The following is a 13,532-nucleotide window of genomic DNA, read 5'->3' as shown; positions in this document are numbered from 1 at the left end:
AGGGAGCTGGGGTTGCTTAGCCTGGAGAAAAGGAGACTCAGGGGTGACCTTCTTGCTGTCTACAACTCTCTGAAGGGAGGTTGTAGCCAGGTGGGGGTTGGTCTCTTCTCCCAGGCAACGAACACCAGAACAAGAGGACACAGTCCAAAGCTGTGCCAGGGGAAGTTTAGGCTGGAGGTGAGGAGAAAGTTCTTCCCAGACAGAGAGATTGGCCATTGGAATGTGCTGTCCAGGGAGGTGGTGGAGTCACCATCACTGGAGGTGTTTAAGAAAAGACAGGATGAGGCACTTGGTGCCATGGTTTAGTTGATTCGATGGTGTTGGGTGATAGGTTAGACTTGATGATCTCAAAGATCTTTTCCAACCTGGTTAATTCTATTCTATTCTATTCTATTCTATTCTATTCTATTCTATTCTATTCTATTCTATTCTATTCTATTCTATTCTATTCTATTCTATTCTACAGCACCAGGAAAAGCTAACAGGCATCTAAATAGCATTTGAAACTGAACCTTCCACAGCTCAATGTTTATGATCAGTAATTGGAGATCAATACAGTTACCCAAATGTAGGCAACATCACATGAAGCAAAGGTCATCTGCTCTCATCTCTGCCAGCCACTAGACAAGAGTGGAGGTATCCCATGGAATTTGTACTGCCAGCTCTGATGGGTGACTTAGATCCACCAGAGCTTCTCCAATAACATCAGGCACCCAAGTTAGGCAATTGAATTGCTCTCTTTGGGGCTGAAATAGCCTTCAGGCTACTAGAAGGACAGCTAAAGAAGTTCTGAGGTTATGCTCAGGCAGCAGATAATGAACTAAAGGAATTATGCTGAGACATGCAGATTGCATCAAGGAATTAGCAGGCAACAAACAGAAAAGTTCACCTGGGAAGGGAACAGGAGAAAAACAGTTTGGGAAATGAGGCACTGAGTACAAAAATAAAGATACATGGGTTTTGTGTTCTGATAAGATCAAAATGACTGATGTAACCTGCTTGCCTCTTGACAGATCAGATCATACTGGTACAGCCTACATGCACCAGAGTGATTATCTGGCACGGGATACTGGAAGTGATTCAGTATTTAAGTGCTGTAGCAGGCTAAGCTCCTTCCTCACAGGCCTCACACCTTGGGTCTCTGAATATTCCTCCTGTAAACAGAGGTATTGGCTTTTAAGGTGTTGTGCAAGCCATGCTGAGACTTTGTTAAATGTGCTTTGTTGTTGTTGTTGATAGAAGCACATACAATTTCTTCATCCACAAAAATTAAACCAAACAGCCACAACAAAAATAAATGTATAATGAAGAGCTTGATAAAATTAAGGCCCTTTGATCTCTTCTGGTCTGGCCCTGCTCTTTGCTCTTCTCCCTGCAAGGCCATTACCCATGGTTTACATCACAGAAGTGTCCCCCACCTCAGCTCCATCCCCTGGTTACCACATGCTTTGCCTGGAAGGGCCTCAGTCCCACTGCTCTTGTGCCTTCTTCACCAGCCTTGAAATGGAAGCCACACAAATCATCCCAGCCACACTTGTGGGTTTCTTCCAGCAATCTGTTTTCTCCTAGATACCAGCTTTCTCTTTTTAGTAGAATCACAAAGCTTCTTTTGCCTTTTTTTTTTGTGCTTTTTTTTTTTTTTAGATCACACCTACAAGTAGAAATCAAAAGATGTTCCTTGAACTGAAATTATGAACTTGCAACAGTTTGTGCTTTAGGAAATTCTCTCACAGCCAGTACTGCTTTGGATCTCCTCTTTTTGTGGTTGTCACCTTACTGAAACCTTGCTGGTGTAAACCCAGCTGCACATCTATATGAGTATTCCATTAAAGTGGTATAAATAAATGGCACTCACTCTGTTTCCTTTTATTGATGTATGAAATGGAGATGAATCATAGAATCACAGAATGGTCCAGCCTGGAAGGGACCTCCAGAACTCATCCAGTCCAACCTCATGCAGTCAGCAGGGACATCCCCAAATACATCAGGCTGCCCAGGGCCTCCTCCAGCCTCACCTTGAAGATCTCCAGGGAAGGAGCCTCAACCACCTCCCTGGGCAACCTCTGCCAGTGTTCCACCAACCTCATAGTGAAGAACTTGTTCCTAACATCCAGTCTAAATATACTCTGCTCCAGTGTGAAGCCATTGCCCCTGGTCCTGTCCCTGCAGGCCTTTGCAAACAGTCTCTCTCCATCCTCCCCACAGCCCCCTTCAGGTCCTGGCAGGCTGCTCTTAGGTCTCCCTGGAGCCTTCTCTTCTCCAGGCTGAACACCCCCAGCTCCCTCATCCTGTCCTTGTAGCAGAACTTCTCCAACCCCCTGATCATTTTCATGGCCCTCCTCTAGACCTGCTCCATCAGCTCCATGTCCTTCCTATATTGAGGGCTCCAGACTTTGTGTCAGCTTTGTTAATCCATTTAAGACATTTTTTGAGCACCAAAATCACCTTCATGATGCATCAGTATTAATAAAATAAATAATCAGAGTGACAGGTAGTGTGGTACCTTGGCAAGTGAAGGTGTTCTGAGGCTCTGAAACATAACAGGCTTCAAACACAGTGCATCACAGTTGTTCAGTTTGCCAGACTGATTTCTGTCTTTTGTTTTCCTTTTGATTCTACATCAGTTTGATTCTTTTCTTCCTCTGAACCTACATGAAGTTGCCCCAAGGTTCTATCTGATTTCCTTTTGGTTTGCTCTGTTCTGTTATACATACAGTATGTGAGGATAGATGCTACATGTTAGCATAACTTCAGTCTCAGATAAAAGGTATTGTCTTCAGTGGAGGCTTTGCTGCAAAGGGTGAGTTCACCAGAGAGAGTTTTCATTTTTAGACAAGTGAGACTATTTAAATCATTCGTGGTGGCGTCCAGCTGCATGAGCATATAGCTCATACTGTCTTTGTGAGCTGTTCTGCAAGCTTCTGGCTGTAATAATGTGATAAGGACAGACTGAGAGAGCTGGGGCTGTTCAGTCTGAAGAAGAGAAGGCTCCCAGGAGACCTTCTTGTGGCCTTCAGGTAGCTGAAGGGGGCTACAAGAAGGCTGGGGAGGGAGTTTTTAAGGTGTCAGGGAGTGATAGGACTGGGGGGAATGGAAAAAAAAATAGAAATGGATAGAACTTTGAACTTCATTTGTCAGCATTGTGGCTTTAAAATGTAATCTGCAGCACTTCAGCTGTTTACCCATGAGGGTGGTGAGACACTGGAACAGGTTGCCCAGGGAGGTGGTGGAAGCCTCATCCCTGGAGGTTTTGAAGGCCAGGCTGGATGTGGCTCCGAGCATGGCAGGGAGGCTGGAACTTAATGATCCTTGAGGTCCCTTACAACCCTAAGAATTCTGTGATTCTATGATCAGATATAATCAGGCTGTAGAGAGCAGAGACTTCTTTGACACTTGTGCTCACATTCCTTTCCTCCAAGACATTCCAAAGCACAGAGGTAGCAGTAGCAAGCAAATACGATGGAGGAAAAGGCAGTAGATGTAAAGCAGCACAAACATTTTGCCCAACTGGTTTTGTTTGAGGCATGTTTAAAGAGAGAAAGGCACACTGCACACTGAGAAATGTACACAGCTTGGCAGAGGTTTTGTAGCTGAAATGAAACTGTTCTCTGGCTGCAAGGAAGCCTCCCAAAGAAATCTCCTAAAAACTCTTTTTTGCCCTTCTTTGCATCGACACCAACTTACAGCAGTGCACCCAAGAAAGCCATTCTATTAGATTCTTTTGCCAGTATTTCTTGTGAGAATTCAACAGTTCCATTATTTAGCATGAACTACAGTGTTCTGGGGTTGAAACCTTTTTTTATTATTGTTATTTTCCAAGGGTATAATTATGCTGGCCTCCAAAAAGGAATTGGGCAGTTTTCCCTGTTTAAAGGCAATGACGAAACGTTGGAAGTATTTGAAGCCCAAGGAGCTTCTGAAAAGATTTATAGAAGTTACTGCTATAACTGTGCAGCTCTGGATGGCTGCCACTTTGAAGGGCCCTGCTAAGACTTTGAACTTCATTTGTCAGCTTTGTGTCTTCAAAATGCAATCTGCAGCACGTCAGCTGTCTCCCCAAAACTATAAAACCAGTGCACTGGTAAGCCATGGAGGATCCAGGTGAGCCTGGGACCCCAGAGGAATTAGCCAGAAAGAGGTTCCCTGAGAAGAGAACCTCCTATGCTATAAGCATCTTCTGTAGCTCCCTCCCTGTGTGCTATTGGCACAAGGCAGTCAGAAAGCAAAGCCTTTGTGGTTCCTTTATGCCCCAATAATCCTGGCTACTAAAATAGTCCTTTTGAGATGGCTAGCCTTTAAACTCTCTGTCATACACCAGCCCCAACAGGGTTCCAGAACCAGGAGAAAATAAAATTGGCTTTAAACCAAGTTTGCACAGCCTGGGTGCTGCAATGAACCCTCTCTTCACCACTGCAATGAGCTGAGCTTGCTCTTGTGTTGGAAAGTTTATTCAGAGACAGCCAGATTGTATTTTTATTTAGTGAGCTTATATTATTTTCTCCCTGCTCCAGCTGAAAGCCTAACAGCAGGGGAGGGTAGCATCTATGAAGTGTTTTGTATTACTGTGTAGTACACACTGGCTATAGTATTGCTGATGCAAGCTCCAAATTCAAGATGCTGGGTCTTTTGGTGTATTAAGAAGTTACTAATCTTCAGGCTGTCAAGTGGCAGTTGGATTTCTTTAGCTAAAGAGCACTACACATCATCTGTCACTGAAGGTTTTTAAGGCAGAAGACCCTTGGCTAACATATTGACCTGTTCTGTCAGGGAGAACGCCTCTGTCTTGTGGCACCCACAGAGCTTTATGCACAATTGCCTGTAACTGGGTGCATAACCTTCCAGCACAATTAGAGGGGCTTCTAAGACAATCAGCCTTTGACATGGGCAGCTTGAGACTCTAGACTGATGCAGGGTCTACAATAAATCATAGCTATGACACAAGCTAGATAACTGCAGTCTGTTTCTCTCTTAATAAGGACCAAAATCTATTCTAGATATGAGTTGCTTCATTTTTAGCAGCAAGTAAAAGCTCTAACCAGGCATCTGTCTCTGGGTATTGGCCAAATCGTTTGACATCAGGATAGAAATGAATGCCTTACATACTTGTACATTAGGGTTTCTTTCTCATTTGATTTTCAGCATAGTCTTTAAGACCCTCTCCAAGAAACCCTCACTGAGTGAAATCCTGGTCCAAATTAAAGTAATGGCGAACCTCCCATTGCGGGGCTGAGATTTAGCTCATAGCCTGAAAGTTAAGAGTATCTCTTGGGTTCACTGGACAGAAACCTGAGATACAGCAGGAAGGGCATGTATTAAACAGATAACAAGTGTATTTTTAGCCTCTCTGCCCACAAGACAGTAATAACACATTTATAGCACCTACAGCGACACAAGGAAAGCAGCCACTCCCTACGAGTAATGCAAGATGCATCAAATATTGGTCCCACCAGGGTTTTTTTCTGTATTTAGAAGGACTGCCTATATTCTATATTCTATATTCTATACTTTCATTTACTTCATGAACCATGACAACAGTCACTGGTTTAAAAGAAAGAAAGAAAGAAAAAGAAAGAAGGAAAGAAAGAAAGAAGGAAAGAAGGAAAGAAGGAAAGGAAGGAAGGAAAGGAAGGAAGGAAGGAAGGAAGGAAGGAAGGAAGGAAGGAAGGAAGGAAGGAAGGAAGGAAGGAAGGAAGGAAGGAAGGAAGGAAGGAAGGAAGGAAGGAAGGAAGGAAGGAAGGAAGGAAGGAAGGAAGGAAGGAAGGAAGGAAAGGGAGGGAGGGAGGAAGGAAGGAAGGAAGGAAGGAAGGAAGGAAGGAAGGAAGGAAGGAAGGAAGGAAGGAAGGAAAGGAAGGAAGGAAGGAAGGAAGGAAGGAAGGAAGGAAGGAAGGAAGGAAGGAAGGAAGGAAGGAAGGAAGGAAAGGAAGAAAGAAAGAAAGAAAAAGAGAAAGAACCCTTAGATTGTGTTTTTAGATGATGCCATTCACATCTCATGAGCAGGGGTTTAAAACACACAAAATTAAGAGTTTTGATTTTGTTATTTATACATACACACCTCTTTAAAATATTAATCTGCATTAATTAACACATTACAGATTAATCTTTGAGTGCAGATTGTAGACTATACAATCTGTTGTCAACTGATAAGTAAATGAAAAGCAAAGCAAGAGGATTCCTAAGCAGCTTTAAAAATCAGTTATGGAGATCGGGTGAGATACTTCATTATCCCTTTGATACTTCATTGTCTCCTTTCTCATGGCATGGTCTGGCAAAGCAGCAAGGATACAGTAATTTCCAGAGTCTTCCTCAGATTGCCACTGTGCTAAGCAGCATAAAAGTAGACAGGCACTCACCTCCAAGTACTTACAGATGGAATTACCTGCAGTGAACTCAGAGGGAAGAGCACATGTTACAGGAGGGCAGAACGTGAAAGGAGCACGGGCAGGCAGGCAGTGTGCATCTGATTTGCCAGCTCAGTGTCCCAGTAAATGAGGCTGTTAATAAAAAGACAGCTCAATTTTAGAAACAGGGAGTCCTCTCATGCTGATGTGCAGCCCGCAGTACATGAAGCAGGGCAGGCAGAGGAATGTTTCCATTGTCCATTAGTTTCTTCACCGGATGATCTTGGCAAGAGGAGCTTGCGGATACACAAACCAGAGGGGCTGCAAGAAAAGAAAAGAAAAGAAAAGGAAAGAAAAGAAAAAAGAAAATAACAGAAAAAAGAAAAGAAAAGAAAAGAAAAGAAAAGAAAAGAAAAGAAAAGAAAAGAAAAGAAAAGAAAAGAAAAGAAAAGAAAAGAAAAGAAAAGAAAAGAAAAGAAAAGAAAAGAAAAGAAAAGAAAAGAAAAGGAAAAGAAAAGGAAAAGAAAAGAAAAGAAAAAGAAAAGAAAAGAAAAGAAAAGAAAAGAAAAGAAAAGAAAAGAAAAGAAAAGAAAAGAAGAGAAAAGAAAAGAAAAGAAAAGAAAAGAAAAGAAAAGAAAAGAAAAGAAAAGAAAAGAAAAGAAAAGAAAAGAAAAGAAAAGAAAAGAAAAGAAAAGAAAAGAAAAGAAAAGAAAAGGAGAAAAGAAAAAAGATAAAAAAGAAAAAAGGCAAGCAAGCAAATGTGCTCTGAAGCTAACAAAACTGAAGTTCTTCAGAGGCATTTTCACCCAGAAAGGAGGGTCCAAGTAAGAGTTAGACCCAGCTACCTTTCCAGTGAGACAGTGTCTCCTCTCGGGTGAACAGTTTTCTCCCCAGGTGCTCTGTTCCTATGAATAAGTCATATTAGCCTTGGGAGAAGCCTTTCTTAGTCACACTGTTCACCTCCTCAGGCCTGGCTACTGAAGGGGAGTCTCTGGCAGACATCAGATCCTGTCAGACCTGCTGTGAAGTGGTGGTTGTGTGCTACGGGAGAGAGAACCAAGTCTCCACTTGAGGAGTGGTGGAGGGAGGGAACGAGGCCCAGCCCATCAAAGAAAGGGTGGGATGAGGAGAGGCTAGTGAGGTATCACAGGGATGGTTTAGGTTGAGGGTATGGAAGGTATGGGGTTGTTCAATCTGCAGAAGAGGAGGCTCTGGGGAGACCTAAGAGCAGCCGGCCAGTACCTGAAGGGGACTACAGGAAGGATGGAGAGAGACTGTTTGCAAAGGCCTGCAGGGACAGGATGAGGGACAATGGCTTCAAACTAGAGCAGAGCAGATTTAGATTGGATGTGAGGAACAAATTCTTTCCTATGAGGGTGGTGGAACAGTGGCACAGGTTTCCCAGGGAGGTGGTTGAGGCTCCTTCCCTGGAGATCTTCAAGGTGAGGCTGGAGGAGGCCCTGGGCAGCCTGATCTAGTTGGGGATGTCCCTGCTGACTGTGGGGAGGTTGGAGTGGATGAGCTCTGGAGGTCCCTTCCAGCACAGACCAATCTATGAAACAGCTGCTTTGGCATGCTGCACTCCTCTGAAACCAGGCTGAGCAGGCAGTGGTCGTCCTGATAGGAAAAAAAGAAAAAAGCTGCAGGTAGGTGCTAACCCTTCCTGCTTCTCCTTGCTTTCCCCATCTTGTAACAACTTCATGGCACATGCTCCCACATCACTTCTCTGCAAAGCCCCTTACAAAGAAATTGGGCATGTGTTCAGCCCTGAATGGGAAAAGAGAGGCCACTGGCTAGTGGTTACCAGTAGGCAAAATATTTTCATAGAATCATAGAATCAACCAGGTTGGAAAAGACCTCAGAGATCATCAAGTCCAACCTATTATCTAATACCTAACATCTCCTGACAACTAAACCTTGGCTCCAAGTGCCACATCCAATCCCCTCTTGAACACCTCCAGGGATGGTGACTCCACCACCTCCCTGGGCAGCACATTCCAATGGCGAACGACTCTTTCTGGGAATAACTTTCCCCTCACCTTGAGCGTAAACTTCCCCTGGCACAGCTTGAGACTGTGTGCTCTTGTTCTGGTGCTGGTTGCCTGGGAGAAGAGACCAACCCCCACCTGGCTACAACCTCCCTTCAGGGAGTTGTAGACAGCAATAAGGTCTCCCCTGAGCCTCCTCTTCTCCAGGCTAAGCAACCCCAGCTTCCTCAGCCTCTCCTCACAGGGCTGTGCTCAAGGCCTCTCCCCAGCCTCGTTGCCCTTCTCTGGACACGTTCAAGTGTCTCAATGTCCTTCTTAAACTGAGGGGCCCAGAACTGGACACAGTCCTGACTCAAGGTGTGGCCTAAGCAGTGCTGAGTCCAGGGCAGGATGACTTCCCTGCTCCTGCTGGCCACACTATTGCTGATGCAGGCCAGGATGCCATTGGCTTTCTTTGCCACCTGGGCACACTGCTGGCTCATGTTCAGCTGCTGACAACCAGTACCCCCCACGTCCCTTTCTACCTGGCTGCTCACCAGTCACTCTGTCCCCATCCTGTAGCACTGCATGGGGTTGTTGTGGCCAAGGTGCAGAACCTGGCACTTGGACATGTTAAATGCCATTATGTGTTATAGTTGTTTTAAGTGATCATTATGTGACATTATGGTTTGAATTGATTTGGTTTCAGGGGGAAAAAAAATGCCCCTGTAGTACAAGAAACAGTCTCTGCACTTGCTTATCTTTTCTAAGGCTGGAAGCTGAAAATGGCTATCTTTCAGCTTCTGGAAGCTCCCACAGCATGTGTGTGTGCTTTTGTGTTCACTTCCCAAAGATCTCATCATTCTCTTTCCATCTCATCATTAACTTGTGCCTTCCAGTGATCCTTTCTTCCTCTGAGCTCACAAACACGGTGAATCAGTGATTCGATTTCAAGACTGAGCCTCTCATCTCTGAAAGGACTGCGTGGAAAACAGCTCAGATTGTCTTGCTTTTTTAATTTACTTTCCAACAGCTTCCTCTTAAGGAAGATCTTCTGCTCCTCTGCTCTTCAGTCCCAAGCACACATAATGATGTCTCGCTATCTTTAGATTGTTACATCTCAGTTACGCATTGCTTGAATGACACCACACATAACTGCCCTCAGTCAGATCCTCGACCGCTGTACTCTCACAACTACTACACACTCATTTGTTGCTCACATGAAATCAGAGAAGCAAAGCACATACTCCAGATTTCAGGGATGGCATGAACATAGGTATAGTCTCTGGGGTCAGGCAAGAAAGTCCCCCAGTATGATTCTGTTTGGGACATACACAGAGTGCACCGATTTTCTAACACAGCATTGGAAAGTAGTCCCAGCTGAGTTTGAAATTGTGATTGTGGCCTGAGCTGTAAAAGAGCTTCTAAAATGTCCCTTAGAACATTTAATTAACTCAAATAAATCAGGTAAATAGCATCATAAAGGGGAAATCTCACCTTCATACACAAGGGGAATTTCTTCAGCTTGCACTACGCTAGCATGTGTGATTTCCTGTGAACAACAGGTGTAACAGGAAAAAAATGTGCCAGACTGAGTAGATAAAACATAAGGCAGATCACAGGATGTCAGGGGTTGGAAGGGACATCCAGAGTCCAACCCCCTGCCAGAGCAGGACCATAGAATCTAGTGCGGGTCACACAGGAACACATCCAGATGGGGGTGAAAAGTCTCCAGAGAAGAAGACTCCACAACCTCTCTGGGCAGCCTGTTCCAGGGCTCTGTGACCCACCCAGTCAAGAAGTTCCTCCTCATGTTAAGGTGGAACCTCCTGGAACCTTCTATCCATTGCCCCTTGTCCTATCCCACAGTTCAAGTAAGCAGAGCCTATCCTCTCCCTCTTGACCCCCAGCCCTCAGATATTGATAGAGATTGATCAGATCCCCTCTCAGTCTTCTCCAGACTAAACAGCCCCAGGGCTCTCAGCCTCTCCTCACCAGGCAGTCCTCCCTTCGTCATCCTTGTAGCCCTCTGTTGGACTCTCTCCAGCAGATCCCTGTCCCTCCTGAACTGGGGTGCCCAGAACTGGATGCAATATTCCAGGTGAGGTCTCATCAGGGCAGAACAGGGGGGAAGGAGAACCTCCTTTGATCTGCTGGACACACTCCTCTGAATGCACCCTAGGCTTCCATTGGCCTTCTTGGCCACACAACACCTTTATGTTATCTTTTAAGTAAACACTACTCCTGATGTCAGACTTATGTACAACACAGGAGAGAATGAGTATGGTTTATGGTGTGAATCATGCCACAGAGTTAACAGTAAGAGGAAGCAGGGATGAAGCATTTATCATCACAGTGTGCGCTTCATGACTCACTCGAACGCAAAAGAAAATGAAGTGTGTGAATGATTAGGCAATGGAGATAGGTTTGAGGAGGGAAGGACAATGGAAAATATTATTAAGCTTACAAAAACAACTTGACCTACTCATCAATTTGAAGATAATCTGTTGCTTTTCCAATTATCCTAAAAATAAACAGATGTTTGTTGTTTTGGGTTGTTTTATTTTTCTTTCTGTATGAAAGACAATTCCAACAATTTGGATGAGAGTCAAATATGTTTGAATGACAGGCTGCAGAAAATGATTTAAGGCTTTGTTTGGCACATACTTTTCATGTGAATCAGCAGGCTTATTTTTCTTATGATTCCTCGTCTCCATACTTGTAGGGCCATAAAGCCAATCTTCGGTGTTCAGGAACTGGATGAAGAGTGGCAGCTGTAGTATCACAGAATCACAGAATGTTAGGGGCTGGAAGGGACCTCAGAAGATCACCCAGTCCAACCCCCTGCCAGAGGAGGATCACCTAGACCAGATCACACAGGAACATATCTAGGTGGGTTTTGATTACTTCCAGAGAGAGAGACTCTACAACCCCACCTGGGCAGTTTGTTCCCGTGTTCTGTCACCCTCACAGGGAAAACAATTCTTCCTCATGTTCACATGGAACTTCCTGTGCCTCAGCTTCCACCACTGCCCCTTGTGCTGGCATTGGGCATCACCCAGCAGAGCCTGGCTCCATCCTCTGGGCACTCACCCTGCACATCTTTATCAATAGGAATGAGGTCACCTCTCAGGCTGCTCCTCTCCAAGCTACAGAGCCCTCAGCTCCCTCAGGCTCTCCTCATAAGGAAGATGTTCCAGTCCCCTAATCATTTTTGTGGGTCTGTGCTAGACTCTTTCAATCAGTTCCCTGAGGTCCTTCCTGAACTGAGGGGCCCAGAACTGGACACAATACTCCAGATGTGGCCTCACCAGGGCAGAGTAGAGGAGGAGGAGAACCGCTCTTGACCTACTCACCACAGCCCTTCTAATCCACCCCAGGATGCCATTGGCCTTCTTGCCACAAGAGCATATTGCTGGGTCGTGGTCAACCTCCCATCCATCAGGACCCCCAGATCCCTTTCCCCTTCACTGCTCTCCAACAGCTCAGTCCCCAACCTGTACTGCTCCATGGGGTTGTTCTTTCCCAGATGCAAGACTCTACCCTTGCCCTTGTTGAATTTCATTCCATTTCTCCCTGAAAAAAAATGTGTACAGCATGAAGCCAAACTTGTAGTCTAAATGTGGGGTTTTTTTCTATCAGACTATTTTGGCAGTTCCAGTCTCCAATGATTTGGACTTTTTTTTTCCTTTTTTGAGCTTTGTTTTACATATAACATACAAAATGTCAGCTTAAGATGGCCAGTTGCATGAAAAACATGTAACAGTATGCAGCAGTGTGGTACTGTCAACTCTAATTGGTTTTTGGTTTTGTCTGTTTAGAGCTGGAATTGTGGTATCCACCATCTCCCTCTGGCTTCCTCCAGTCTACAAGAGGTAGGACAGCTACAGATCTCAATGATAAAATGTATCTCAAGTGGGGTTATCAGCTGTTGAGCTAGTTAGGTGGGCTCCCCTTCTAGTCAGTGGAATGAAAGACAGCCTTCCAAGATTAAAGAACTTTCACCCAAAGGTAGGAATTTGAAACACATGAGGTGAACCACGTCTCCAAGTACCTGCCTAGGAGGGTTGGAAGTAGATGATCCTTGAGGTCCCTTCCAACCCTAACAGTTCTATGATTCTATGATTTCTTTCCACTGTAAAGCAGAATCAAGAGAGGCTGGCTCAGGGGTTCATGTCTGAAGCCAGGAGAGAGGAGTTCCACCCTGAAAGTCTGATCTGAGTCTGAGTAACTGGGGGAAAGGTACAGAGGGAGGACACAGTAAACACTTCTCATGGTTAAAGGGCATGGCTAGACAATGTGCATGGATCTGACAAGTTTGGTTCAGTTAACTGTTTCTTCCAAGTTTTAAACCCCAAAGATAAAGACACTATGAGGGAGAGGGGCAGGAAGCAGGGAACTGATAACAACTGACATATGGAAATGGGAAGGGAGAGAGAAGGTGATGAGGGACAGAAGACGTAAGGGAAGATCATGTTTGGCTGTTAACACACAGGGGCTGGTAGTGTCCTGGGGTCTTCTCACCTGAACAGGTCATCTGAACAGCTGTGCACGGGAGGGAAATACCTTGCTAAGTGTGGTTAAAGCAAAGCTGAATGAATCCACGCAGATAAGATCAGAGCCAGAACTGCAACTCTTACTTTTAGCCTTCCTCTCTTACCTATCTCTGCTTACTTATGGAGCCTGAGAACTGTAAAACTGAAGCTCCCACAGCCAGCACTGCAAGAAACCTTTCTGATTTTTTCACAACTAAGAGGAATAAAAAGCCACTCCCAAATACAGAAACCTGATTTGGGGAGATTTCTAAAGTAATAATAGCAAAATTCTGCCTCAGAAATGTTTCTCTCACCAGCTTAGAGATGTGTGCCATAAAGTTGGATGATCAGAAGGCTATGAGGACAGGCTGAGAGAGTTGGGGTGGTTCAGTCTGGAGAAGAGAAGGCTCTGAGGAGACCTTATTCTGGCCTTCCAGGATCTGAAGGGGGCTACAAGAAAGCTGGGGAGGGACTTTTTAGGGTGTCAGGGAGTGAGAGGACCTGGAGTGTAATGGAGCAAAACTAGAAATGGGTAGATTGAGATTGGATGTTAGGAAAGAATTCTTCCCCATAAGGGTGGTGAGAGACTGGCACAGGTTGCCCAGGGAGGTGGTGGAAGCTTCATGGCTGGAGGTTTTTCAGGCCAGGCTGGATGTGGCTGTGAGCAACCTGCTGTAGTGTGAGGTGTCCCT

General features: G+C 44.9%; 1 long non-coding RNA gene across 1 annotated transcript in view; it reads left to right on the top strand.

Moving 5' to 3' along the window:
- Positions 1–12,187, top strand: part of LOC137453290 (uncharacterized) — a 49,915-nt gene extending 37,728 nt beyond the window's left edge. Inside the window, exons 2-3 of the long non-coding RNA XR_010990315.1 lie at positions 11,031–11,197; positions 12,127–12,187. This is a non-coding gene — a long non-coding RNA (uncharacterized lncRNA). The remainder of the gene's footprint in view (positions 1–11,030; positions 11,198–12,126) is intronic.
- The last annotated feature ends 1,345 nt before the right edge of the window (positions 12,188–13,532 follow it).

Source organism: Melanerpes formicivorus, unplaced genomic scaffold, assembly GCF_026170545.1.
Source record: "Melanerpes formicivorus ecotype bairdi unplaced genomic scaffold, bMelFor1.0.p_v2 SCAF_64, whole genome shotgun sequence".
NCBI lineage: Eukaryota > Metazoa > Chordata > Aves > Piciformes > Picidae > Melanerpes > Melanerpes formicivorus.
This window is presented reverse-complemented; position numbering and strand designations above follow the sequence as displayed.